At 45.8% G+C, this 26864-nt stretch overlaps 1 long non-coding RNA gene and 2 other non-coding genes across 3 annotated transcripts; all 3 read left to right on the top strand.

Moving 5' to 3' along the window:
* Positions 1–8326: 8326 nt before the first annotated feature.
* Positions 8327–14334, top strand: LOC105085012 (proline-rich protein 36). The gene is made up of 8 exons (XR_010376715.1): positions 8327–8487; positions 8559–8854; positions 9224–9383; positions 10804–10997; positions 11125–11203; positions 12483–12561; positions 13601–13863; positions 13942–14334. It is a non-coding gene; the product is annotated as a proline-rich protein 36 (long non-coding RNA).
* LOC116147531 (small nucleolar RNA SNORA71) lies at positions 9915–10047 on the top strand. The gene has a single exon (XR_004131092.1). It is a non-coding gene; the product is annotated as a small nucleolar RNA SNORA71 (small nucleolar RNA).
* LOC116147535 (small nucleolar RNA SNORA71) lies at positions 12783–12916 on the top strand. Its single transcript, XR_004131096.1, has one exon. It is a non-coding gene; the product is annotated as a small nucleolar RNA SNORA71 (small nucleolar RNA).
* Positions 14335–26864: the final 12530 nt, after the last annotated feature.

The raw sequence follows: 26864 nt of genomic DNA, 5'->3' as shown, positions 1-26864 counted from the left end.
GGTCCGCACAGTGTGGACATCCAGGCCTGATTGATGCAACCAAGAAGGAAAGCAGGGCAGATCGCTGAGAGTGAGAACACCCCATCTTCTGGACCTGGGAAGAGGCTCTGTGATTCTAAGACAGTGAGAACTTTGGGACTCTTTGTGATGAGGAGGGGCCATGGGATGCTATGGCTGTGAGGACAGTGGGCAAAGGAGTCAGGTGTGCACACTATGGCTATACAGCTCTGGTGTCCTTTCCTGCCTCCTCTTCTTGCCCTTACTCTTGGCTAAGTGACCTAATTTCTATGCCCAGCCTTAGTTTTCCTTTCCTAGAAAATGGGCAGAATCGTAGCTCCTCCCCCCACCCCCATAGCATTGCTGTGAGAATTAGGTGAAACAGTTCACACCAAGAGCATAGCACAGAACAAGTGGCCAAGCATGGTACTTGCTATACACTACTATTTCTGAGAAAGGCAAGGTCTTCTGTCACTGCAAGGACATTGTAGTATTTATAAGGAAGAGAGAACATGCTGTTTGAAAAATCTAAGGCAGCACTATCCAGTAGAAATATAATGCCAGCTACATAATTTTAAATTTTCTAAGTACCATATTAAAAAGGACCCAAAAGGTGAAATTAATTAATAATATATCATATTTAACCCAAGATAACCAAAATACCATCATTTCAGCATGTAATCAATATTTTTAAATTATTAATGAGATATTTACTATTCTTTTTCTTTGTACAAAGCCTTTGGAATCCAGTGTGTGTTTTATACCGACAACATATTGCAGTTGGGACTGGCTGCATTTCCAGTGCTCTGTAGCCACATGTGCCTGGTGGCTACTGTGTTCACCAGAGCAGGTCTAAGGCCATTTGGCTTTGATCAGCCTTTCAAAGCCAGAGGAGAGAAGTAGCAAGCAGGAGGCTCATAGCATGTCCCTTCCACAGCCCCCCACCCACCCATGAGCCTTGGACATCCCAGGAGGGGCCGGACCTGCTGCACCACTCAGGTTGGGAGCCTCCTCATTCTGAGCTGGAGATTAAGGCAAAGATGCCTTCAGGAGGCTGGGAAGGTGCAGAGCCACAATTCCAATCTACACGATTCCCCTGCATCCTTTGTTCCCCTGATGCCAGGGAGAGGATCTGGGCCCGGTCATTTCTGCATCTCCAGTGCTTAAAGGAGGTTGGTCATCTAAGAGGCGTGGTCTATGCTTGCTAATTGTTAGTGTCACAGGATATGCAAATGAACATTTCAGCTAAGGCACCAAGATACAGGAATGAATTGCTAAACCACAGCAAATCATGGTTGCAGCAGGTAAAAGGTGGTTGAATCCTGGCAGCTTTTGAAGGTTCCACCTGATAAAATGGCAGCTGCCTTCCAAAGAAAGTGGTGGACCAGATGCAGAATTTAGGAAGAACATAAATGAAAAATGGTTGTTTGTGACTCAATTCTCTCTTCTAATTTGAGGGTATTAGCAGTACAGTGTTAGACATTCAGAGGAGGGGGAATTATGGAGTCTAGGTCTTAAAATAGCCTCACCCCCTGCCTCCAAGAGAGAGAGCAGGATGGTGTTCCTCTTTCCCTGGTAACCGTCATACCAGGAGCTCCAGCTGCAATACATGGGAGCTTAATAAATACCACCTGGCATTGAGGAGCACAGGTGAGCCGGGTCAATCCACTCCTAAGTCGAAAGTTCATCATCTCCTTTAGCAGGTATAGAATCTGAGGTCGGAATGTCCATGGCTGCCCAAGAGGTTCTGCCCTAGAGGGGGCCTGCAAGGTTGAGCGGACCCAAGAAGGCCTGTTCACATCACTATGGGTGCAGTCAAAGGGCACAAGGAGTGGGGGCATCTCTGGAGAATCCTGGAAATAGAGGCCAAGAGAGAATGTCCAGGATTAATTTCATGCCCAACTCAGAGACATGTCCCCCCACCTCACTCTTCATCTCATCTGGTTTTTTTGTTTTGTTTTTTAAATTTTTTGTGGGGGTGGGTATTTAGGTTTATTTATTTACTTTTTTAATGGAGGTACTGAGGATTGGACCTAGGACCTCATTCATGCTAAGCACACGCTCTACCACTGAGCTATGCCCTCCCCTGCCATCCCATCTGTTTTGATCCATCTGTATTAGGGGTGGGGGAGTGGACAGAAACCTGGTAAAGAGAAACACATTTGGGTAAGTAAAGAGAGAAGGTCCCCATCCCCTCCCAGCAGATAGCAAGCCACCCTATGCGTGGCCCCAGCTGGTGGTAAGCAGAGAAGTCTTATGTATCAGTGATCATTGAAAACATGATTAATACACTAGATGGACACTTAAAATAATTGAATGGAAACTATATTCCCCATTTTTAGTAATATAAGACTTATTACCTAAGAATGATCAGAAAATTTATGAGGACTTCCCGAGATTTTTCTAGAGATAGGGAAAAGACTCTTCCCCTTAGAAAATCTAAAGAGACAGACAAAAAAAATATTATGATTATATACCAGAAGTACTGCTTTCAACATACTGGTCATGTTCATAAAGGATTTGGCTGTAGCTGGGAAGCCAGCATTCCACCATCCTGGAGTTTGTGACCTCACAGGGGCTGAGAGACTCCTGAGCCTTTAGCCCCTCCCTGAGGGGAGATGGGGTCTTGGCTAGACAGATTTTTCCAAGGTGGTGATGCCCAGGCTCTAGGCTGGAAGTCAGCAGCTGGTCCCGAGGGCCTACAGGAGCGTCAAGCCCCATCCCCGCACTAAGAATGATCAGCATGTTGGCGGTCCTGTTGTATATGTCCATCCTCCTCCTCCTCTTCATACTGATCCTCTGTTACTGCATCTTTCTGGAGGAATAGGCTCAGGCTCCAGGAGGCTGTGGGAAGCCTTGGCCAACCCATCGTCCTGGGACCTCTCAGGCAGGATAAGATCTTCCTGTGCTGCCCCATGGCCTGTGTCTTGGCATGTTTTGGGGTCTCCAGCAGCCCCAGGCCCTCACTGGATGCTCTGACAGACTGAGATGAGACAGAGGGTCCCCCCACCAGGGTCAGCTGCCACCGAGGTCTCAGCACCGCCTCCTCCCTGGGTCCCCTAGCTGGGCCTCTCAGTCATTTTTGCTTCTGGTTCATTTCTGTCCGGAGCTGAAGGCCCCTGGAGAGGGGATCATTGTGGGCTCGATGAAGGTATAAATGGCTCAGGCCTCTGTCATGGGGACAAGCATGAGAAAAGTGACCCTCTCTCTTCAGAAACTGGCAGGTCTGGGCCCTGGGGGAATAGAGTCCTTGTGAAAGACTGATAACCTTGGCAAGTGACATCGGACTTTCCTTCTATCAGTAGTGGACAATCCTGGAAAGCAACCTCCTTGACTAATGAATCTGGATGGTCTTAGCAAATTAACTTGGGCTTCCCTGGACAACAACTTTGGACCTTTTTTGCTAACTAAATAATTGAGATGTTTGTGGCTAATTGCTTAAATCTTCCTGGCTAGAGAATTGTTAATTTTCTTGCCTGAGTATTTGGGTGTTCCAGGATAATGATATTTGACTTTGACTCATTATCTTTCACCATGGTAGCTGACTGCATCAGTTTAAGACCTTGGGTTTTTCCAGGCCAAGTGCAGAAGACAACCCTGGCTATTCTTCTGGGACTTCTAGGATAAAAATAGAAGAATTCTTCTATGATTTCACCATTATGTATGAGATTGCCTGATGGCTTATGATATATATTCTATTTTTAGAATTCTAAGAATTTTTAAAGTTATGAATGAATATTAATTTTTATCAAATTATGATACTCAAGATGATGAAGGGTGATGGTAGCTAAAATGTATTACTAGCTTACAATAAGCCAACAACTATTAAAAAAAAGCACTTATTCATGCATTTTAATGTATTATTTTTCCTATTTTTAAATTTTTTAATTGTAAAATACACAGATGGTAAATAAAATTTACCGACTTAACCATTTTTAAATATTCACTTCAGTGGTGTCAAGTACATTCACACTATTGTGCAATCAATCCCCCAAATTCTTTTCATCTTGCAAAACTGAAATTCTGTGCCCATCAACCAACAACTCCCCATTCCTTCCTCCCCTCAGCCCCTGACAGCCATCATTCTGCTTTCTGTCTCTGAACTAGACTGCTCTAGGAAACTCGTATAAGTGGAATCATACAGTATTTGTCCTTTTGTAACTGGCTTATTTCACTTAGCATAAGGTCGTTAAGTTTCCTCCATGTTGTAGCAGGTGTCAGAATTTCCTTTCTTTTAGGGCTGAATAATATTCCATTGTATGCATCGACCACATTTTGTTTATCCATTTAGCCATCAATGGACACTTGAGTAGATTCTGCCTTTTGGCTATTGTGAATAGTAGTGCTATGCACACAGGTGGACAAATGTTTCTTTAAGACCCTGCTTAAAAGAAAAAAACAGACCCTGCTTTCAGTTGTTTTGAGAATATATTCATAAGTGGAATTGTTGGAGCATATGGTAATTCTATTTTTAACTTTTTGAGCAACCAGCATACTGTTTTCCATAGTGGCTGCACCATTTTGTACATTTTATCTATCTTAGGGGAGAAGGGTATAGCTCAATGATAGAGCACATGCCTAGCATGCACGAGGTCATGGGTTCAATCCCCAGTACATCAGCTAAATAAATAAAAGCAATAATAAATAAATAAATAAACCTAATTATCTCCCCCTCCAAAAAACAAAACAACAAAAAATAACAAATAAATAAATAAATAAATAAACCTAATTACCCCCTCCCTAAAAAACAAGAAAAACAAAAAAGTAAAATAAAGTATTTTATCTATTTTAAAACTGAAAAACTGAGGTTCAGAAAGATGAAGTAACTTGTGAATAAAGTTAAAATGCAGTAGAGAAAAATTGTAAGTGTGTCTGCTGTATTAGTTCCCGAGGGCTGCCATAATAAAGTCCCATAAACTGGGCAGCTTAAAATGACAGAAATTTATTCTCTCACTCTTCAGAAGTCTAAAAGTCTCAAATCAACATGTCGGCAAAGCCATGCTCCTTCTGAAACTCAGAGCAGGATTATTCCTGGCCTCTTCCTAGCTTTTGAGGGTGTTTGTCAATCCTGTAGCTACATCACTCCAATTTCTACCCCTTATCACGTGACACTCTCCCGGAGTGTCTTCCTCCTCACTGATAAGGACACTAGTCATATGGGATTAATGGTCCTCCCTCCATCAACATGACCACATTTTAATTTACATCTTAATTACATCTTCAAAGACTATTTCCATGTACGGTCACATTCCCAGGTACCAGGTGTTAGGACTTTGTAACACATCTTTGCGGGGAACATAATTCAATCCATAATATCTGTGTCCCTCCCAATTCTGTGATATTTACCACATTCTTGACCTCCTAATGTGGTATACTAGTAGACTTCCCAATAGGAAATTCTGCTTGCATTCATAGGACAGACTTTATTTGATATTGGTGGATTATTAGACTATAAGCTTGGAGGAAGGGAAATGCAATGAGTTTCTCTCATTCATCCTTTTACCTCCCAGTCATTATATAAAAACAAAAACAAAGAACCAGTGTTAGAAATGTGGTGCCTTTATGGGGAAAAATCATTAACTGAACAGTTGTTTGGGGAATTATTTAGGCGATAGTTTTCATGTTGTTCTTTTTTCTCTTTTTTCCTTTTTTTGCCTTACCCATCTATCAATTTATTACAATTCCAAAGACGATGCAATATTATATTTCATTATTTCTTTTAGAATATTTATTTTTGTGTTGACAATCTTAGGCTGACAGCAAAAATTGCATCTCAGCCTTTTTTTTTTAATTAAGTATAGTTTCTTTACAATGTTGTGTTAGTTACTGGTGTACAACATAGAGATTCAGTTATACATATATATTCTTTTTCACTTTTTATTATAGGTTATTATAAGCTGTTGAATATAGTTCTCTGTGCTATACAGTAGGACCTTGTTGTTTACCTGTTCTGCATATAGTAGTTTGTATCTGCTAATCCCAAACTCCCAATTTATCCCTCCCCTGTCTTTTTCATTTTGGTAACCATTTGTTTGTTTTCTATGTTTGTGAGTCTCTTACTGTTTCTTTTTTCTTTTTTTTTTTTAATGGACGTACCAGGTATTGAATCCACTACCTCGTGCATGCTAAACATGCACTCTACCACCAAGCTATTTCCCAACCCTCTCTTTCTGTTTTGTGAATAATTTCATTTGTGTCATTTTTTTTAGATTCTACATATAAATTATAGCAGATGATATTTGTCTTTCTCTATCTTACTTACTTTAGTTAGTATGATAATCTCTAGGTCCATCCGTGTTGCTGCAACTGGCATTATTTCATTTTTTATGGCTAAGTAGTATTCCATTGTGTGTGTGTTTGTGCGTGTGTGTGTGTGTGTATCACATCTTTTTATTTTTTTATTCTTTATATATCACATCTTCTTTATCCAGTCATCTGTCTATGGGCATTTACATTGCTTCCATGTCTTGCCTATTGTACATAGTGTTGCTGTGAACATTGGGGTGTTGTTCCTTTTTCAATTTCCTGCACAATCTGGCTGTGGTTTACAGCTGTTGGGCACACCCACCAGCACGGTGCCACACCGAGAGGAGGTGTTCAATTACCACATATTGAATGAATAAATGAATGAATACAAGGTACACTGGCTCAGCAGTGCTCTGTCCCCTTTTTTCTGCTACTGTTCTGTCTTGATGATCAGTGGCTCCAAGTGAGTGGTGGCTCCTCCTCCCCCTACAGCCACTTTAAGCCCCCTAGGGCCACTCTGAAAAAGGCTTGGTCCAGGCAGACCTAATAATAACCAGCCTACTTCTGCCTGAGTGGCCCCCCAACACATCCCCTCCTGGCCAAAGACCCACTTGAAATATACATCCCTTCTGGGATATACATCCCTGTGGAGAGTTCACTGCAGTTTTATTTCTAATGTCCGCAGACACATCAGCTGGCTGACAAATGAGGGCAAGCCACTGTGTGTGGACTGTTGTCTGAATGCCAAGAGCAAAGGCTGTCACAACACATTTATTTCGAGACCTCAACATGTTGCCCTGTTTGCTGGGATTCCCCAGTTAGATAGGCCAGTGTTGTAAGTGGGAAAGTCAGCCGGGATAAGCAAAATGCCCACAGTGCCTCATGCAACAGCCAACACCCCCCCCTCCCAATGGAATACCTTAATAACTGGCCACTGGGGGCAAGTTAAAGAAAAGACTCAGGATTTAGCCAGGAGTGTGGGTGACACTAACTTATGCTAAAAAAAAATTGCATTATTAGAAAGCTCATGTAATTGAACAAGAGGAAGGGCAGAAGTGGAGCTGAGCTTGCAAGACAATGAACACCAGGGACTGAAATTCCACTAGGACACTCTGTCCCGCACCCCTCGCCCCTGGCCTGTGTGTGGACTTCTGACTTTACATTCACTCCATTTCTTGCATATAGTAGAGGAGGGCACATGCTAGGTTTGCCCTGAAATACATCTCTATCCATCTTCCACCAAAGGTAGGCAGGACTGCCACACATGGTCAAACATACTGTTCTCAAACTTTTTACTCTCTGCTTTGACTGTACTAAGTCATTTTTCTCATTCCTAAAATTGTTTGGCTATGTTGCTGTCAATATGGTTCTGCCATTTTAGTTTCTGCTCTTGTTTATTGATTTTACTTTAGTTGGATCATTTCAATTGTCCTTGTTCTCATTTTTTAAGCCCTGAGGAGCCAAGAACAGACTGAGACATGTGGAATTTATCTTACATTTCAGAACCAAGTGAATCCCTCTCCCATTGCAACAATGAGATTTTCTCTTTCTTCTCTTGTGTCAACCTTTAAAGATCATCTTTTACAGGCCATGCAATGAGATGTCCTGTCCAGTTTCCAGTTTCTTCACATACCAACACATACATCCGCTCCCCCATTCCCTTCCCCTACTTCAGCTTCTAAGCCTTCATCTTCCTCCCTTTTCTGAACATCTTTCTGTTCTCCCTTCCTATCTGAGGCCTTCAAACCCCACCAAGACACACCACCGCTGAGAAGCCACCTTAATGTGCAAACTGATGGAAGTTATGACTCTACTCATAGCCACATTAGCCTCCATGCTTTAGGATCCATGCTTTTTCACACTCGAGATACAAAATTAAAGAAGAAAGTATAGTTTTCCCAGCTTGTGTCTGATGCCCAACCCTTTGTCAGGGGAGGGCGGGACACCATAATTGACATTCTCAGCAAGACTGAATTCAACAGGAAGAGTGAATGACAAAAGAAAATCAGGGACAAGGAGTAGACAGGTCAAAACTACAGCTGCCCTATCCATTTAATACTCGGATGGTAGGGAAGAAGGGAAGATGCTTGGCTGCTTGGCTGCTTGGCGGGCCAGAGTTTCAGCTCCGATCCACGAGGGGGCGCAAGGCCCTGCTTGCGCAGGTTCCGCCCGAGGAGACGCCGCTCTAGGCCGCAGCCGGCGCTCCCACTGCATTTCTGCCGGCGCCGAACCGAGGGAGGATGGGTACTGTATCCGTCTCTCCCCGATCTGTTCAGTAGTTTCTTTTACCAGGCCCTTTGACCCGCCGCCGGCAGTCTCGCCGCCCCACGTGAGTCACTGCGTGGTCGCGCTGCCCAGGGACCCCTGGCGGCCTCCAAGGCCGGTGCTCCGTCCCCACATCCCCGACAGGAGGGGAAACTGAGGCGGCAGGCGGCGGGGAGCTTCGGCCGCAGGTCGGCTCTGAGCCCAGGCCCGCTCCAGCTCCCGAGCCGGTCTCCTCCTCCGGATGTGGACTTCTCGGAGCTCGTGTCCCCGACAAAGGGGTGTCGGGTCACCGCGCCACCGGCCGGCGCTGCTTCGGAGCGTCGGGTCCCCCGGCCTCACCCGCCCGGTGAGGAGACTTGTGGCCGCTGAGGGCGAGAGACCCTTGGACCTGAGGTCCCGGAGGGGGTCGTTCGGAGCCCGCGTGAACCCGGCCCGAGGGGCGCCAGAACCCCCTGACTCTCCCTGCCCATCACCTCCGACTCCAGCGTTTCATCCCCCAAAGCCGCCGGTCGTTGCAGAACAAGTGTTCTCGTGACCGTTAGCCTGTTTTTCTCAATAACCTTTAAAGGAAAGCGTTCAAACCTCCATTTTACGGACGGGTTGTTTGAGCTTTAAATGAGGACGCCCCCCCCCCCCCAGCGCCCCAGAAGGCCGAGTCTGGCTCCCTGCCCCCCTGCTTTGCGCTCAAGCCCTTTCCCACGCTTTCCCTGCCTAGGCCTCGCGAGCTCCCGGCTGCGTCGGAGACAGATGAAGACCCTCCCTCGGACGGCTTTGCTGGGCCTGCCTCAGCCAGCGCCCCCTTCTGTCCTGCGGGTCCCTGACCCGCCCTGCCTGATGCACCCCCACTGTGTGCAGGGGCTGAGGCTGTCCCCTGGGTAAGTGCTGCTGCTCCTGGGGACCTTGAACTGGGGCTGTTTCCTGCGGGCCCCACGGCAGAGAGGGTGGTCCTGGGGCTGGGAGGGGGAAAGGGGTTCTGGGAGGTGTCTTGCAAAGCCCTTGTTCAGGAGGATGGGGCTGGGTTTGGGGTCCAGAAAGGCCTGGGTTCAGATCGTGACTCAGCCCTTCGTTAGCGGTGGAATCTTGGCTGAGCTTTACTTTCCGGGATGGGAGGGGCACGTGCTCTGGGAGGACAGAGGCCTGGTGTGTGTTTTTCTGTTTTTGAACCCACAGTGGCTGGCACATAGTAGATCCTCAGTTGATATCTGTAGGGTGGATGAACAATTGAGGCGTTTTAATCTGAAATTGGTCTTGCTGTGGCCTCTTTTAATGAGGGGAGATGGAATCTCTATGAGGAGATGATAGTGCTGGGGGTCGCGGGCTTGGCTGGGCAGCTTTTTCCTGCCTGGGCAGATCGCCGGCTGCTCACATGGGCTCCTCTGCCTGGCTCCCCTTCTGCCGTTTTCTGCCCCTGCATTCGAAAGTGATCGCGGGCTGCCTGTGCCCTGGTCATTGATAGTGCAGGGAGAGGAATCGCTGAAAGCGTTTCCCCGTGTTTGGAGGGTCCATCCTGTCCCTTCCAAACTCTGGAGCTTTCCCACACCTCCTTCCTCCCCCCACCTCTCAGGTGCCTCCTGGCACCTGGTGTCTACTGAGTGCCTGGCTGCTGAGATGTTTTAAAAAAACGGATAAAGCAAGGGTTGTGTCTAAGGACCTATGGGCTTGCTGTGGAGCCACTGATGAGTGATTGCCACCAAGGGCATCCCTCCAGGAAGCCATTTCTGCCTCCCCCCTCCCCTTTCCAGGTCCTGAGTACTGCATGTTTTGTGGTGTGACGTAGCCTGGGAAGTGACTTGCTGTGGGTTGAGGGCACCAATCATACTTTGTGAAAATCATTGGTTTTATTGTCTTTTTGTCTCTCTCTGCTCTGATCCTGAGATTAGCATCTGAGTCTCACCTCTTTGTAGGCTCAGTGACTAGCAGGTGTCCAGTGCTCAGCTGCTGTGGAACAACTGCCCAGTGGGAGGGAAGGAAAGGAGAGATGGGGTGGCGGGGCCATCACATCGTGGAACATCAGGGAAAGACTGCTTGTGAGCCCCTGGGAGGGGGGGCACTTTCTATGTTTCCTTCTCCTGGAGATGTTCTTCCTTTTGGCCAGTATTCCTTCATTGGAGTTCATTGGATTCCATTGGAGGCCCCTTGGCATGAGATAGAGCCCAGTCCACCAGGGGAGACTTTTTGCTGTTATGGCAGCTGGAACCAGAGCAGTAATGAAATTGGACAAGGCTTAGATAGATGCCAGACCTCACCTTCACAGGCGACCTGAGGTGCTCCTGCCCCTGTGCCCTCCCTGCCCAGGCCAGACACTGCCTGTCAGATGTTGCACCCTTCCAAACCTGTCCTGGAGATTCCATCCTGTTCAAGATCCAGCTTTCAGAACCTGTACAGTGTCATCAGAGTTTGCACAGAAGATGATCTGCCCCAGATAAGCTGTTGTCCCATGTGGAGTGGAAGCTTCCTTCCTGTTCATGAGAAGACGGTGTGGCTCGTAGGTTGGTAACAATAGCCCACATTTGTGGAGTGGCTGGTTACTGGGTCAGATACTCCGTGGGTTTGCCAGGGCACGTTGTGACCAGGTGGCATCTAGGTCTCTCATCCAGGGTTTCTCATTTGGTGCAGAGGAGGCAGCATGGTGCATAGGGTCCTTGAGAGGTGTCTCCATCCTGTCAGGAAGCGGCTGGACCATGGTGCTGCTGAGGTGAGCTGTGCTCTCCAGGGATCTGGGGCTTTGCATCCCATGAGGTCCATGCAGGTCCCCCAGTGTGATGTAGTCTGGGAAGTAGTCCTGGTCCTCATTTTGTACCCTCTCTGGGGCCTTTGAGAATGCTCTGAAGTTCCAGGAGTTCCTGTTCTTGCACTTGGTTCTGAGAGCCCTTGGGAAGCCCTTCCCCCAAATTGATAATGTTGGTAGCAGAATGTGTGAGTCAAAAGCATGAAAAGGGAGGGGGAGGGTTTAGCCCAAGTGGTAGAGTGCATGCTTGGCATGCACGAGATCCTGGGTTCAATCCCCAGTACTTTCTCCAAATGTAAATAAATAAACCCAATTACCTCCCCCATAAAGAAAAAAGAGGGGAAAAAAAGCATGAATAGGGTTTTGGCATACCCTCCTGTACCCAGGTCTCAGTCGCTTCTCTGCCTCCTCCTACTTTTGGGACCTTCTATTATTGCTGGTTTCATCCTCCAGAAAGCAAGAACGCAATGAGGCCATTTGTCTTCAGATCACATAGTCCATCTTTTACAGCCTACCGACCCTATCATTTTTCTGTCAGAGGTGTTCTCCGTTTGTCCCTCTTGTCCGGGACATGTTAAAGGATTGCAGGATTGGAAGCAGTTGCTGAGTCCTTGTAGTCAGTTTGGCTGACTGCTCCAGGCCTCTGCTGCTGGCCTTTTTTAGCAAGCCCTCTGTCCTTTCCTGCCCTTACACTTGGGAAGTGATCACGGGCTGCCCATGTCCTTGTTCACTGGTGGGCAGGCAGAGGAAACGTGGAAAGGGTTGTTCTGCCCTTGGAGGGTCCACATCCTCACCTTCTAGTTCCAGGAGCTTTCCTGCACACACTTTGGGCCTGCAGGGCCTTGGTCGCTGTCCTGTGTGCATTAGTGTCATTGTTGGGGCTTCCACTTCCTGCCTCTGCTGTTGGGAACCAGGCTACGTGTGCCCAGTTCCCCTGGATACCCAGTTGCTGCCAGTCAGCCACGGGACGTTCCGTAAACATGGCCTTGGCATCGGCATCCTTTTTCCGCCTGTCACTGATTTAGTTGCACACTGATCGTTGTTGGCCACCCTGCTGTAGACAGTCCACTGTCTCCTTCAGAGTTAACTGCTGTCCTTTTTGTGAGGAAGTAGTGTGTCTGGGAAATAACAACAGCTTTTGCAGAATGCTTACCATCTTGTCACTCCTGTACTGAGCCCTTCCCTGATGCCTGCCCAGCCCTGCTTGAGCAGGGACAAGTCGGGTGCTCATTCTTGGCTTCTTCAGTTGCAGATGAGTCCACTGTGTGCAGAGGCGTCATGGAAGTTGCTATGTTGGGAACATTCTAGACCCCAGTGTCCTTGAGGTAAGATCTCTGGTCCATTCTCTGCAGTGTTGGTTCCTCACATCTGGTAGTCATGTGTGTGTGTTCCCAGGGGGGCTCTGGGTGAAGATGTAGTGGGGCTGAGAGGTGAGATGAAGGTGGTACCCACAAGTCCTCAGGTCCTCTCACCCACCCCAGTGACTCAGCCTATTCCCTGGCCACTGCCACCTGCTTCTCTTCCTGGATCTCTCTGCCTTGTTCGCACCTGCATTCAAAAGTGACCACGGGCTGCCTGTGCTCTGGTCGTTGCTGATGCAGGGAGAGGAATTGGGGAAAGCAGTTTCCCGTGTTTGGAGGGTCCACACCTGTCCCTTTCAAATGCTGGCGCTTTCACACACTCCGGCTTCTCTCCAGCCAGTGCTTTCGGCTCTCAGGCCCCGGGGGCTGCCGAGTGAGAGGCAGTGAGGGGACTTGGAGCTCACCCTCCTGTTATCAGAGCCAGGCTGTGTCCGTGTCAGGTTGAGGTACTTCTGGGGGCGGAAGGAGCCAGGATGAATCACGCATAACAAATGAGCGCCATGCTGGGTGGTATATAGTGATTGCCATGAGGTTTTCAAAGGGAGCAGCTCTTTGGAGGTGGTAGACCTGGGCAGGCCCTGAAGGAGGCAGGTGTGAGAGGCAGTGGGAAGGTCTTTGAGGGGAGGGAGGAGCACGAGGATGATTTGAGGCTGGGGTTAGTGAGAGTGCCTGGGGAGTCAGGTGTGCAGGCAAGTAATGACGGTGTAGGGGGACGGCTGCTGGGGTGGCGGTCCCCACTCCTGACACAGGGTGGTGGGGCCCAGTGGGAGGTGCTCCTGAGAGCAAGCTCTCCAGCTATGTCTCTGCCAATTACTCCATCTGCTCTGTTGCCCTGAAAAGGTCCATTTTTTAAAGACAAGGTTTTTTTTGTTTTGTTTTGTGTTTTAAATGGAGGTACTGGGAATTGAATCCAGGACCTCATGCGTGCGTAATGCTAACACACACTCTACCACTGAGCTATACCCCCACCCCTAAGACAGGGTTTATTTCGACTCTTCTCTAGGAGGATTGATATTCCTTCCTGAGCCAAGTTTGGTGTGAAAAAAAACGTGCAGCTCATCCCTGACTTAGTGGGGGCAGTCTCACGGATGTCGGCTTGAAGAAAGATAAGGTAACGCTGGAGAGCAAATCCTTGTCGTGAGCTCCTCATCACCCTCAGGGTGCTGCCTGGGACCTGGACTTGGTTGGAAGAAGCCTCAAAGGAAAACAGTGGCCCCCCTCAGGATGGTGACCTGGGTCCCAGCTCCCTGGAGGGGCCTCCTCGTGGTGAGTTACTGCCAAGTCGGCTTGTGTTTCTGAGATGGAAATTCCAAGCTGCTGGCCTCATCTGACTCTCTCCTTTAGGTTATTTTGGGGCTGATCACAGACACTGTGTAGCAGAGCGAAGAATGATGTTGCCACATGACCGTCACCAGACCTTCTATCTTCCATTGGCTCAGCACAGAATGGAAGGACTTCGCAGCTCTGTAAAGGGGGCAGATGGAATGTCCTGGGACTCTAGGGACTTGGGGTTCAGAGCTGAAGACCTTCACTTAGCTCTGCCTCTCCCCAGCAGGTGCCACAGAGCGCTGCGGACCCAGAAAACTGGTTTCCTTCCATCTGGACCAGGTCATCCAGTGGCCTCCATGTCCCCCTGCCTACTGCTATGTAACTTTTTAGAACCAAGAGTTTGTGTTGGAGTTTCTGTGTGTGCATCTTGTCCTCTCATCCACTTCAGTAAATCTTGAAGCTGCCCAACTGCTTGCTTTTTTGTTTTCTTTTTTTAATCACTGCTTGCATGTGCCAGGATGGATGTGTATAGAACCAGTGGTGGGTCACAGGGGCAGATCTTCCAGTTTTCACTCATTGAGAGTTTCCAGTTAACACATTCCTGAGGGTTGACCTAGGGACGGGGGAGGGGACGTAGAATTCACATGAGGTTGAACAGTTCCAACTGAGCTTCTGAGGCTCGGGTTTAAGAGAGAAGGAAACTGTTAGAATTGTTGCCTGAGGTACATTTGGACAGGGCTTTGGAAAAGAGGAGGATGTTAAGGGTGGGCACAGAGACAGAGTCGGGCTGAAGTCCTTAAGGCAAGAGAGCCCTGAGCTCTGGGGGTGGATTTAGGGAGATGGTTTTGAGCAGGAGTGGGAGGGGGGTATGCGAGGAACAGCTGCCCTCGGGAGAACTCTGGGGGTCCAGTGGGCAGAGGCCAGGTGTTGGGCTTACCCTGCTGTTACTGCGAGGCAGATCTGGATCTGGTCTTTGGGGATTCAGGTTTGTGACAGTAATGGCAATGGTGTGCTTTATACCCTCTGGGTGTGAGTTACTCTCATTTTTCAGGTGTTGTCCATACAGAGGACCCTTCCCAAATGCCTTGGTGGAAAGGGATGAGTTCACTGTCCATTCCTTCCACTGATAATGAAATCACCTTGACGGGCTGACGTGGAAACCAGGTGGTCAGGCCCACCTTTGTGAGATCAGCACCTTGATGGCCTGTGTCAGCAGGAGGCATTCTTGAGGCCTGGGGGTCTACTCTGCCAGCCAGTCCCGGCAGAGGGCCTTATTTCTGCCTTGCCCCCTCCTGGATTCCTACCAAGGGCCATCCGACACCTCCCCTTTGCTCTCTTGAAGACCCCTGACCTACTCCGACTCCTCTCTGGGCCAGTTTCATCCCCCCATGGCCTGAGTCCTCCGGTGAAAAAGGACCATGTTTCCCCCAATTTGGCCACAATCTCTTCTTTTCCAGTGAGGTTTCACGGCAGGTTGTTGCCTTCACATTTGGAGACCTCTCTCTAATACTGACTGTCCCCTCTCAGTACTCAGCAGCTTCCTAACAGCTTTTGGTAGCATTGTCTATGCCCCATTCCCCTCCCCTTTATTCTACTTACTCTCTTATAGTTTTGTTGACCCCCCCCCCACCTCAGTCCTGTAGCCTGGGGTCCCTGATGCCGTTTTATCTGTGTTCTGTAGAAGAGGCAGCGGTGGAGGGCAGGAGAGGAGGAGGCCAGAGGGCAGTGGTTGGTGAAATGGTGGTGGGGACGGGAGTCACCAGGCATGATCTCTCACTGTGGCTTAGCCCGAGGGTACCAAAATTTCCTGCCTAATAAGCCAGACTGGTCAATTTGTAGAGGTTTCTCTCATTCCTTGCTGTGTTGCCGTGTCACCCTGGTGTGATGACTGGACATGGGGGTCAGTGAAGTCATGCATTAGAAGCACTGATTGCAGTCCCACACACAGTAAGCACTCAGTGAAGGACAGGTCTTTTTGATCATTAACTTGTCCACTTTCAAGTTATAAATGATGCTTGCCCCTGACCTAGCCTCTTAGGTCTGCCCTCCCCTGCCCTCAGCCCCAGCATAGACATCCCACTCTCCCCGGGAGACACACGGGGCCCTCTTCGCTGCCGTGGTCTGCTGTCCACCCTCATCTCACACCTCACGCCTTGCAGCATCACAGGCCCCGGACAAACTACCACTTAAGATCCCTGAACATGCTCTCTTCCTGGCCTGAGTGCCTGGAATGCCCCTTCCATTTCAGACCTCGCCTGACTCAGCTTATGTCACTTCCTGCAGAAAGCCTTCAATGAAATCTCCACCCAGACTGGGTCCCCTGCCCTTCCTTTCATTCACATCAAGTGTCAGTTTGGGGCAGGCACAGTTCTGGGAAATGGTAAATAAGAGAAGGCAAAAGAGCAAAAGCCCCTGCCTTTATGGTGCTTACATTTTAGGGGACAGAGACATACCATAAACAAAGTACTGAAAAGTCTAGTATGCTATAAGAGGACCAAGAAAAAAAATTAAGCAGAGAAACAGGACAGGAGGTCCGGGGGCAAGCATGAGGCAGGGTGCTTTGAGTCAGTAGCTGGAGAAGGCCTCACCTGGGAGGTGTGATTTGAGTGAAGTGAGGGGCTGTCACCTCTGGGTGTTCAGGGCAGCCTGGGCAGCCTCCATCACAGCATGGACCGGGGGTGGGAGGAATCCTTCCTCTGGGATTCCAGGCCCAGGAAACTTGGTGGATGGGAGGCTTTTGAGGCTTCTACAGGGCTCCAGCTGGTTATCAACACCTGCCATGTGGTGAGGGTGGCAGCCCAGGCACGTGGGGATTAGCTCCATCACATCAGGCTGTGCATGTCTTGAGGGCAGGCTTTACACTGTCAGCTCATCAGCCCCTTTGCCCCTCCAACCACAGCTCACTGGACTCGGCACCCTCATCCAAGGGCAGGCCTAACCCATGACCTCGGTCTAGGACCAAGAGCAGTGCTAACCAAGCCAGGCAGGTTTTCCTCTAGGAGAGTGCTGAGTATGTTAAGAGCTTGAGTAATTGGTTTGCAGGAATAAAAACAGGAAGAAAAACTGAGTCCCTTGAACAGCAGAGTCCAAATGTTCAGAGCATTGAGCCCCTATTGCAGGTGGGAGAAGCACTTCTAGAACTTGGAGGGAGAGGATGAGATCCTAATTTCCAAACTCTCTTCGTGCTCCACAAGGCCTGGCTATGAGCAGTACTCAGACTTGCCATGAGGCCTGGGGTTCAGTTTTCCCTGCATTTTTTAAAGTGTCAAGTGACCAAAATTCCTGTCTTCCCTTTTTTTATTTTTTTTTAAATAAGAGACCTTACATTCACCATCACATGCTGTTACTGGAGGGAGCAAGAAATGAGTCTCTGCTCATAAAAGCCTAAAGGGTGTTACCAGCATAGTGGCTGACAGAGGCAAGGAGCTCAATCTGCCTTTAAGGATGAAGGATGAAGCCAGGGGGTAGCCTTGACTGTGTGTACCAGGAATAGCTCACTGAGGCCTCTCTGCCCCTGTGACTACAACTGCTCTGTCACCAGGATACTGAACTCCACCTACATTAGGAAGCAACCCAGTGAAATCATTCAGAGCCTGTTGAATGATGTTGCCCCTTAGCTGCTGTGGGGCCTGGAGCACGTTCTTTTGCCTCCTCGAACTTTAGTTTCTGGGTCTGTAATTTAACCATCAGCTTAGGACCTACCCCAAACAGTAATGATAAAATAAGATGTTGCAAATAATATACATAGCACAGTACCTACCTCACACTGAGTGCTTTATACATGTCTGCAAATTTTTTTTGATGTGCACATCTAGCTTATTAATAGTTAAAATGAAGAACAAACATAAAATGTCATTATGAGACTCATCTGTTAACGTGACATCACGAGTACTTTCTTCTTTGCAAATTTGCAGACATCCCAGTAGGGCTGGTGTTAGTCGTTGCTACGATTGACTGAACTTTTATTAAGTGCCATGTGCTGTATTAAGTAAGCCTGTATGTATAATTACCTCATTTAATCTTCACAACAACCCAGTGAGGTAGATTTAATTATCCTCCATTTTATAAGCGAGGAAACCAATGTTCAGAGAAATGAAGGGACCTGTCTTGCTTCCAATGAGTGGCTCAGCTGGTTTTCCATTTCTGGGTATATCATGTAGTGAAAAATGTTGCAGGCTGATTTCATAAAAAGCACAAGCATATGAGTCTGTCAGATGCTTGTTTATCCTGGAAAACTGGAAATTAGGATAGTTTACTATTCCCTCCATCTGTTTCAGATTATTGCCTATTATCCTGTCTTTCTAAAGTTGTCCCTGTCTAAATCAACCATCTTGAGGACTGAACTTGTGAACCTGACATGCACAGAAGCGATAGGCATTGTCGGTTTCAGCCGACACCAAAATATTGTGTCCCTCTTATTAAGGTTGTATGTGTCTGAAGCAGTAGTCATCCTAGGTCTTTGGAGCTTTAGGAAACCTTTGCAGGCTATGATGGAGATGGCCCAAGAACCAGAATTAGGGGCAAGAAGAGTCATGATCCTATCAGTAAATCGGTGCCTGGTACCAGAGGCTCTGGTGAAGCAGCTGGTGGGAGAAAAGCACTGTCCAATAGGAACATAATCAACTACACGTGTAATTTTAAAAATCTCCTAGTAGCTGCAGTAAAGAAGTAAAAAGAAGCAGATGAAATACATTTTAGTGATATGTTTTATTTATCCCACGACATTAAAAAAAATTATTTCAATGTATGCTCAATATAAAAAATTATTGAGATGTTTTACATTTTTTTCCAAACTAAATCTTTGAAATCTGGTGTATATTTTATGCTTGTAGCACATATTGGTTATGCTTATAACACATGCAGCTCGTGGCCACCTTACTGGACAGCATAGATCTAAATGATGAGGGATTCAAGGCTAATTCCATGAAAGATGAGTGTTGCAAGGGTGCCTCCTTTACAGGAAGTCTGCTGCATTGCGTAGGGTCTTAAAGGAGCTGCTCTAGCCTGGTTTCCCCATCCCCTGGTATCCCTCTTCCCCATCAAGGTGGAATGGGGCCAGGTGTAGATCAAGTGTGCCTGATGGAGTCGCATCATATTACAGAGCCTTCTGGAGGAGGATGGCAAGTTCCATAGTGCTTCTCCAGCACAAGCGCTACCTCCTGGAGTTAACCTCGGTGTGCCCAGAGTGCGTTCATTCAGTCAGTCAGTATTAATTTACCCCTACTAAGTGCCAGCCTCTGTGCTAAGTAAGCCCTGGGAACACAACCCATGAACATAGGCAGTTGCTAGCTTACAGTCCCATCATGATAAACAAGTAACCCACAAATGAAGAAGTCATTAAAAACTGTAAGAAATGGTGTAGAGGACAAAGGACAGGTGCTGTGAGATTAAACAGGGTCACCTGAACTCTTGGGGGTCAGAGAAGTTCTCCTGGAGAGAGTAGAATTAACTGGGCAAAGGAGGCATGGTCCACATGCAAAAGCAGCATGGGGGATTCAGGGAGGAGCTCTAAGATGGCCAGTGTGGATGGCGTGCACCACTGAGGATCAGGGCAGCAGCCGGGAGTGGGTGTGAGAGCCCTGGCTTCAGAGTCACACAGATCTGGTCCAACTCAGCCAGAAACTTGGGTGAAAAGTTTCAACATGTCTGGGCCTCAGTTATCTCCTTCGGAGGGATGTGGCGAAAGTTAAACAGTAATGTATAAAAACTCGTGGTATAGTAGATTCCTTGTTTCACTGTTAAATTATTGACCTCTGTTATTATTTATTGAAGGTTCTTCTGCACCATATCAAGAAGATGGTTGAGTTTTGTGTTTATTTCCTTGTACTGGGGACTTTGGGGTTAAAGTCTCCAAAGTAGAAGTGTTTGGAGAAGTGGAGACAGAACACTTCTTTGTTTTTTCCCTTACTTCATTTTTACTAGAAAATTTGAATGATACAAGTAATAGACTCAACTTTTAAAAATAAACCTTTCATTTTGGAATAGTTTTAGATATGCAGAAAAGTTTAAAATCTAGTACAGAGCGTTCCCATGTCTCCCTTACCCAGGTGCTGCTAATAAGCACATTTGTTAAAATGAAGAAATTAATATTGGTACATTACCACTAACTGAACTACAGGCTCTATTTGGATTTCACCAGTTTCCCCACTAATGTCCGTTTTCTGTGCCATGATCTAATTCAGAATACCATATTATGTTTGGTCATTATGTTTCTTTACGCTCCTCCAATCTGAAACAATTTGGGGTTTTCTGATGTTTCCTCATGATTAGACTGGGGTTATGGGTTTTGGCAAGACTATCACAGAGGTGAAATGCCTCTCTCATCACATCATGTCAGGGAGTATATGGTATCAACACAACTTATCACCAGTGATATTAGCCTTGATTGCTTGGTTAATGTGGTGGCTGTCCAGACTTCCCACTGAAAAGTTACTATTTTTCCCTTTCTATACTCTAGTCTTCGGAATATAGGCTTGATTCTAATAGATATTTTAGAGAACATATTTAGAAATCTTTGCCCAACAGTTAAGAGAGTATATGTTTTTCTCAAGCACATTTGGAGTATTTACAAATATTGATCACGTTGTATGTTGCAAAGCAAGTCTCAAATACCAACACATCAGTATCGCATACAATATGTGACTACAACATAAAGACACATAAAAACAAAGCTTTAGACAATACTTAACACTTGAATGATACTGAAAATACTGTATTTTATAACTTGTGGAATGCAGCTAAAACAGTACACAAGGAGAAGTTTATCACCTCGAATACCTTCATTGAGAATTTCCCACCAGTAAGGGAGCATGTGGCTCATCATAGAGACTTCCCTGCACTGACCATGTGGACAGAGTCCAGAGGGTTTCTCCCCAGTGCTCCAATCTTTGACACTCCTCCAGGACCTTAGCAAAACCCCGAGGGAATCAGAACCGCAGTAAACCACTGAGATTGAATGGCCCACCAGTCCCAAAACATGGAGGCACAGAACAGATTCTATTCAACTCTACAAAGAAAAAGGATGAGAGAGCTTTCCCTCACCCTAGCTTTGTGAAGTAAGTTGCAGTTGTGATATATGTCAGAGGTGTTGAGGGAAACCAGGCTTTATGGCATGTTTTATTTAGATCTGCTAAAGACATTGTTTGAGGGGTGGGGCAAGAGTTTTATAATTGTTTAAAAAGTTGACCTTTCCAAATCTAAGACAGATAGCTTTTCTATAGTGAAAAATGTCACACAAGAATCTAGTTAACCTCTTTTTTAAATAGAAACTTCTAAGTAACTGAAGTTTGCACTGATGTCACAGGTGTTGCCAGTAAGTGCTACCTTTTTCAGAACATGCTACCTCCTTGTAAGCCTCTCACTGTTTCTAATAGACCCTGTACAGGTTCTGCTGTCACTGGTTTAGCTGTCTTCTACTGAAGGTGAGTCAAGCCTGGGAATATAAAACTTCACAGAGACAATCCTTTGAGCTATTCCCTGGCAGCTTTACTAGGGAGATCATTAAGGGTGGTCGTGGTGTTGGGGAATTCCTTATGCTCTCTTAGAATGGGCTCATCAAGGGCCATCCTTCTGCATCAGAGAAGGGTATGCTAGGAACACCTATCCTTTCCTTTCAGTCAAGCATTTTCTATAGCATTGGCTCAGCCAAGCATCCCCAGCATCTCTGCTTCTCAACTGTGAACTGTGATGTGAACAGCTACCAGGAGTGGTACGGTGCACAACCAGACTGGCCAGTCCTGCCTACCCTCAGTGGAAGGTGGATGGAGATGTTACCCAGATGAACCCAGTGTATGTCTCTAACCGTATGCAAAGAACCAGAGTGAGTGGAGTCGGAAGAAGTGTATACCTAGGAAAAGGCAGAGCTGCAGGAAAGGCAGTCCCAGCAGAATTCCAGTCCCCAGTGTCTGTTGTCTTGAAGGCCCAGATTGACCTCTGCCCTCCCCTTATTTGATTACATGAGCTTTGTGATAAATATTTCTTTTTTTTAAAAAAAAATTCTTTTTAAAGCATGTTAGGTTTCCATCGCCAATGCAACCTCGCTAAAAACTCAAGTTTTTTTTTAACTTGCCCCAAATGGCCAGTTATTAAGATATTCCATGGAGGGTTTCCAGGCATTTTGCTTATCCAGGTCAATTTTCCCATCTACAGCACTGGCCTACCTAATGGGGATTCCAGCAAACTGGACAGCATGTTGAGGTCTCAATATAAACATGTAGTGACAGCCTTTGCTCATGGCATGCATACATCAGTCTGTTCTCAGTGGCTTGTCCTTATTTGTTTTGGTCACTGATTTTATTTCCTGGTGTTAAAAATAAAAGAGCAGATACAGTCCCTCCATACAGGAGAAGAATGTGTGATGTGGACCTTTTGGCTGGAGGGGATGTTCTGGAGCAGCCACTTTAGTGGGGGCCCAGGTTGGCAATTATGACTGCCTGGAAAATGGTGCTTTCAGGAGTGAAGGAAGTGACCTCAGAGAAGCTCAAGGGGTCTACAGGGAGAAGAGGAGGACACCACAAGGCAGTCCTAGTATGTGCAAGGCGTTGGGCAAATATTTTTTACATAGTCCTTGTCTATATAAACAATTTGCTTACAAATGTATTACAAAATTCATGGGCCCCCATGTGGAATATAGTGATTTATTGATGGGGATTCAGATAATGGGTAGAGAAGAGGTACTGGGACTTCCTTGTCCTATCAGTGCACATGACAATTCTTGGTGGTATCCAGACACCATTTCTTCCTGTTCAAGTCCAAGAACCATCTCTTCAGTTATTTATTGTAAAATGTGCCATTCTTGCTTAATTTCATATTTCCCACTGCAAAAAAAGTATGCTGTTTGGAACCTGTTAGTATTGAAGCAATATAGATCTTCTTAACTTTGTATTTCTTTAATACATTTACTTACACGTTACTTTACAATACATACGTTACTCATGATGCTGGACCATCCGTGGGTGGTGATCCCTATATTCTGGCTTCCAAGGACTCTCTCAAAGATTTTTCCTGTGCTTTACTGATGGGAACTACAAATGTATATGTTACCAGAGTACACAGGGAACTACATTCAGTATCTTGTATAACCTATACCTATAACCTATAATGGAAGAGTATAGGTTATAATGCATAACCTATAACCTATAATGGAAAAGAATAGGAAAAAGAATAAATGTATATATATATATATATGTATATGTATAACTGAATCACTTTGCTGTACTCCTGAAACTAACATGACATTGTAAATTACCTATACTTCAATTTTTAAAAATTTAAAAGAAAATTTTGAGGAATACCAATCCAAAATGTAGTACTCAAGACACAGAGTCTGGGGCAGAGGACCTCTTACCTAGGTATAATAATGGTTATTATCACTACCACTGGATATTATCCACTAAGACTTAACAGTCATAGCAAGAAAGTGAGTTCGATGCTGAGGCAATCAATCTTCCATCCACCCACCCACCCACTCATCCATCCATCCAACAAAATGTTCATCAAGCACCTACACTGTGCCAGTATTGTGTTAGGTTCAGTAGAAATAGAAGTGGATCTTCTCAACCATTATCAACACCAAGCTAGTTTTGCATAACTAAAAAAGGAAGAAAAGGGGAAAAATTGGCTACTGACAACATACCTCTCGTACAACTGTTCAGTTAACAGCTTTTGTCAATTATGGCTCTTGAGAAGTGTTCCAGTTATTATGACTGCATAATTTACCCCCAAATTAGTGGCTTAAGACAATGACAATATTTATTTTGCTCATGAATTTGCTCTTTGGGCTGGGGTTGTCTCTGCTGTGCTTGATTTCAGGTGGGTTTGCTTGAAGTCTGGGGAGTGGAATCATCTGAAGGCTTCCTGACTCACATGTCTAGCCATTGATGTTGTCAGCTGATAAGTTATCGCAGGCTGTCAGCTGGAACACTGCCACATGCTGTCTTCACGTGGCCTGGGATTCTTCCCAACATGGTGACTGGGTTCTGAGGGTGAGCATTGCAAAAGGGAGTAAGCCAGGTGGAAGCTGTGTCCTGTTTATGACCTAGCCCTGGAAGTTACATAGCATTACTTCTACCCTATTGGCCAGAACCATCACAGCTGCCAACCAGACTCGGGAGGGAATATTGATCCCATCTCTCAATGGGAAGATGTTGGTTATATTGTAAGAAGAACTGGGGGATATTGGTTTGGCCAATTTAGGGGAAAAAATCTGCCACAGAAGGTCGTTCCACCTGCTCCATTTTTTTTCTTTTATGAGTGCAGTGTCTTTTTCTTTCTGTTTCAGTTTTACTAGGTAGAATTGTTACAGTTTGGCTGCACATATACAATAAATTGCATGTAAATACATACACACAATATACTGCATATATTTTTAAAATTTACATATTTGTACTGTTATTTCTAAGAACGTCTAGAACTTTAGCTTTTCAAACTTACATAGTTATCAAAGGAATAAAGCCAACCACAAAATAAGAATTAATTCAAAAAGATACATATACCCCACTATTAACAGCAACATTCTTTATAATAGTTCAGTGCCTTTTAATACACAGTAATTAAGAATACAATATAAAGTGATATTTTGACATTACAGTTTCAGTGAAGACAGTCTCCCAATTTATTCTACTTTTCTAGTTAAAATGTGTGATGTAGAACAAATTTGAATTGTGCAGTTTGGAGACTCCATGTTTTCTTCTGTATCTGTCTCTTCTGTCTTGTGTATGTACACTTTCCCCATGTGTTTTAAAGTGTTCTGATGTTTAGTCTAATTTTCCCTCAAGATGTTTTGTATGTGTCATAACTTTATTTTTATGTTAGTTCAAAAGAAACTCTCAAACACTTTTAAAAATTGGTAAACAAAAAGTGCAGAAATATAATATCACCTTTAAAGAATGATTTGCATCTTTCCTCTACCACCTCCCACCTGGTATTAAATCTTATCTTCTTAGTCAGTACATTAGTCCTTATACATTTTTATGCAGAAGCCGTATTCTTAACTTAAAATTATTTATTTAATTGCTTATATAATTTTTATTTGCATTATTTCACTGCTATATGTTTTCTGTTAAAAATATTTGGGTGTCTTGGGTTGGACTTGAACACCTATTTTTTTCCTATTAAAGTTAATGGAAATACATGGTTTTTCCATTTATCAGCTTTTCCCTTAGAGGCAGAATTTTCAGGAATGTATTAAAGTCACCAGGTGGGAGATAGATATACTTTCATCTTATCCCCAGGAGCTTTTAGACAGCTTTCCAGTCTTCTGTGTCTGCCATTTTTCCAGTTTCCATCACCTACTGCTCTTCTAATTTGTCACCCCCATAATCAGCCTCTTACCTGTCCTGATATATTACAGATGTTCAATATTTATTATGTTAGGATTGAGTCTGGTTGAAAGTAACAGATAGCTCAACAAACTGCAGTCTAAATAAGATTTTCCTGCCTGCCTAAAACAGGAAGGCACGCCAGGATTTGTGCAGCAGCTTGAGTATGTCCTAACGAACCAAGTTTCTTTTCTTTATTTTTTAAAAAAATTTATTTAGTATTTTGGGCGGGGAGGTAATTAGATTTATTTATTTATCTTTAAATGGAGGTCCTGGGTTGTTCATGCTAAGCACATGCTCTACCACTGTGCTATACCCTCCCCCAGAACCAGGCTTCTTTTGTCCTGCTGTTTCACTTTCCTTAGCACAATCCTCCTCCTGGTCCCAAGGTGACTGCTGTACATCCAGGTGTTGTGCCTCAGCTGCAAGCATGAAGAAGGGGAAGGGTGAAGGTCACAAACTTCTCCAAAACTTCCTTTTTATTCTGGAAGGGAAGCTCTCCCTTGGGACTTCTGCCTACATGTTATTAGCCACCTATTGTCTCATTGCAAGGGAGGTTGGAAATTGTGTGCTTTGCTTTCCAGCCTCTGTGGTTTAGAAAGTGGTTGGAATAAATACTGAGAGCCTCTTACAACATTTACCATACTCCATTTAACTGGAATGTATTGCTCTGATCCACAAAGTGTCATGGATATAGCCTTGTTCTTGTCCTGGAACATTCTTCTTTTTCTTCTTCTCTCCTCTAGCTGTTTTCCTGACTATGGAGGCGGGGGTGCGGGAAGCGGGGGTGGGGACAGAATCTTGAGGAAACACTCTTCTCTTGTATTTTTTTCTGAGGATACCAGTTCCCTTGTCACTCCTTCCTCCATGGTCTCTTATACCTGAGGGTAAGGAGGAGTCAGCATCTTTGCTCCATTCTGCCCTTTTCAGACACACTGACTTTAGCACTATCCAACACCCTGATCCCTTCCTGAGTATCAAGGGCAGTCTCAAGGCTAGGTTCTTCCTCCTCTACACAACTAAGGCACTCTAATAATATCTATTCTTTTCTTCCTTAAAGCTTAAACGAAATGATTGAAAGCGATACTTTTTACAAAACTGTGTGGTGCATTATAGCTGCTCATACAGGTATCTCTAGCTGTTATTACTATTACAAATAATGTCTTGCCGCTGATATCAGACAGGCTCTGACTCTAATGTCCGATTCATCTGTGTAAACCACACCTGGGCTGGAATTGAGCGTTGCTCATTATTAATGCTATGGGGGGGGGGGGCGGGTGAAGGGCAAAATTTCAAAGGGTGCTGTAATGGTGGGATATGAGAAATTCTTAGAACCTGGGTGGGAGCCAGAATCTTGCAGAGAAGACCCTTACTGCGTCGGCACAGAAAAGAGGTAGAGTCCGGGATGATTCCTAGGAAAGCAGGTGGACGGCCTCCCCGCCTGTATTACAATGAAGTAGGAGCATCCGTCACTTCACCCCTCCTGTTCCACTTGATCCGGAAAGGGAGGGGGGAATCTGCCCCGCGCGGGGATCTGGGATAGCTGCGCAGGCGCAGCTTCCGGCTCCGTGTCTCGGGAGTTATTTGACGCCGCCGCTTCGGCCCGGCAGAAGTCGCTGATCAGGCTCGCCGCGCAAGCGCAGTGTCCCACTCGGCTCGGGGAGTTATTTGACGCTGCCG

This window comes from Camelus dromedarius, chromosome 18 (assembly GCF_036321535.1).
Source record: "Camelus dromedarius isolate mCamDro1 chromosome 18, mCamDro1.pat, whole genome shotgun sequence".
Classification (NCBI taxonomy): domain Eukaryota; kingdom Metazoa; phylum Chordata; class Mammalia; order Artiodactyla; family Camelidae; genus Camelus; species Camelus dromedarius.
This window is presented reverse-complemented; position numbering and strand designations above follow the sequence as displayed.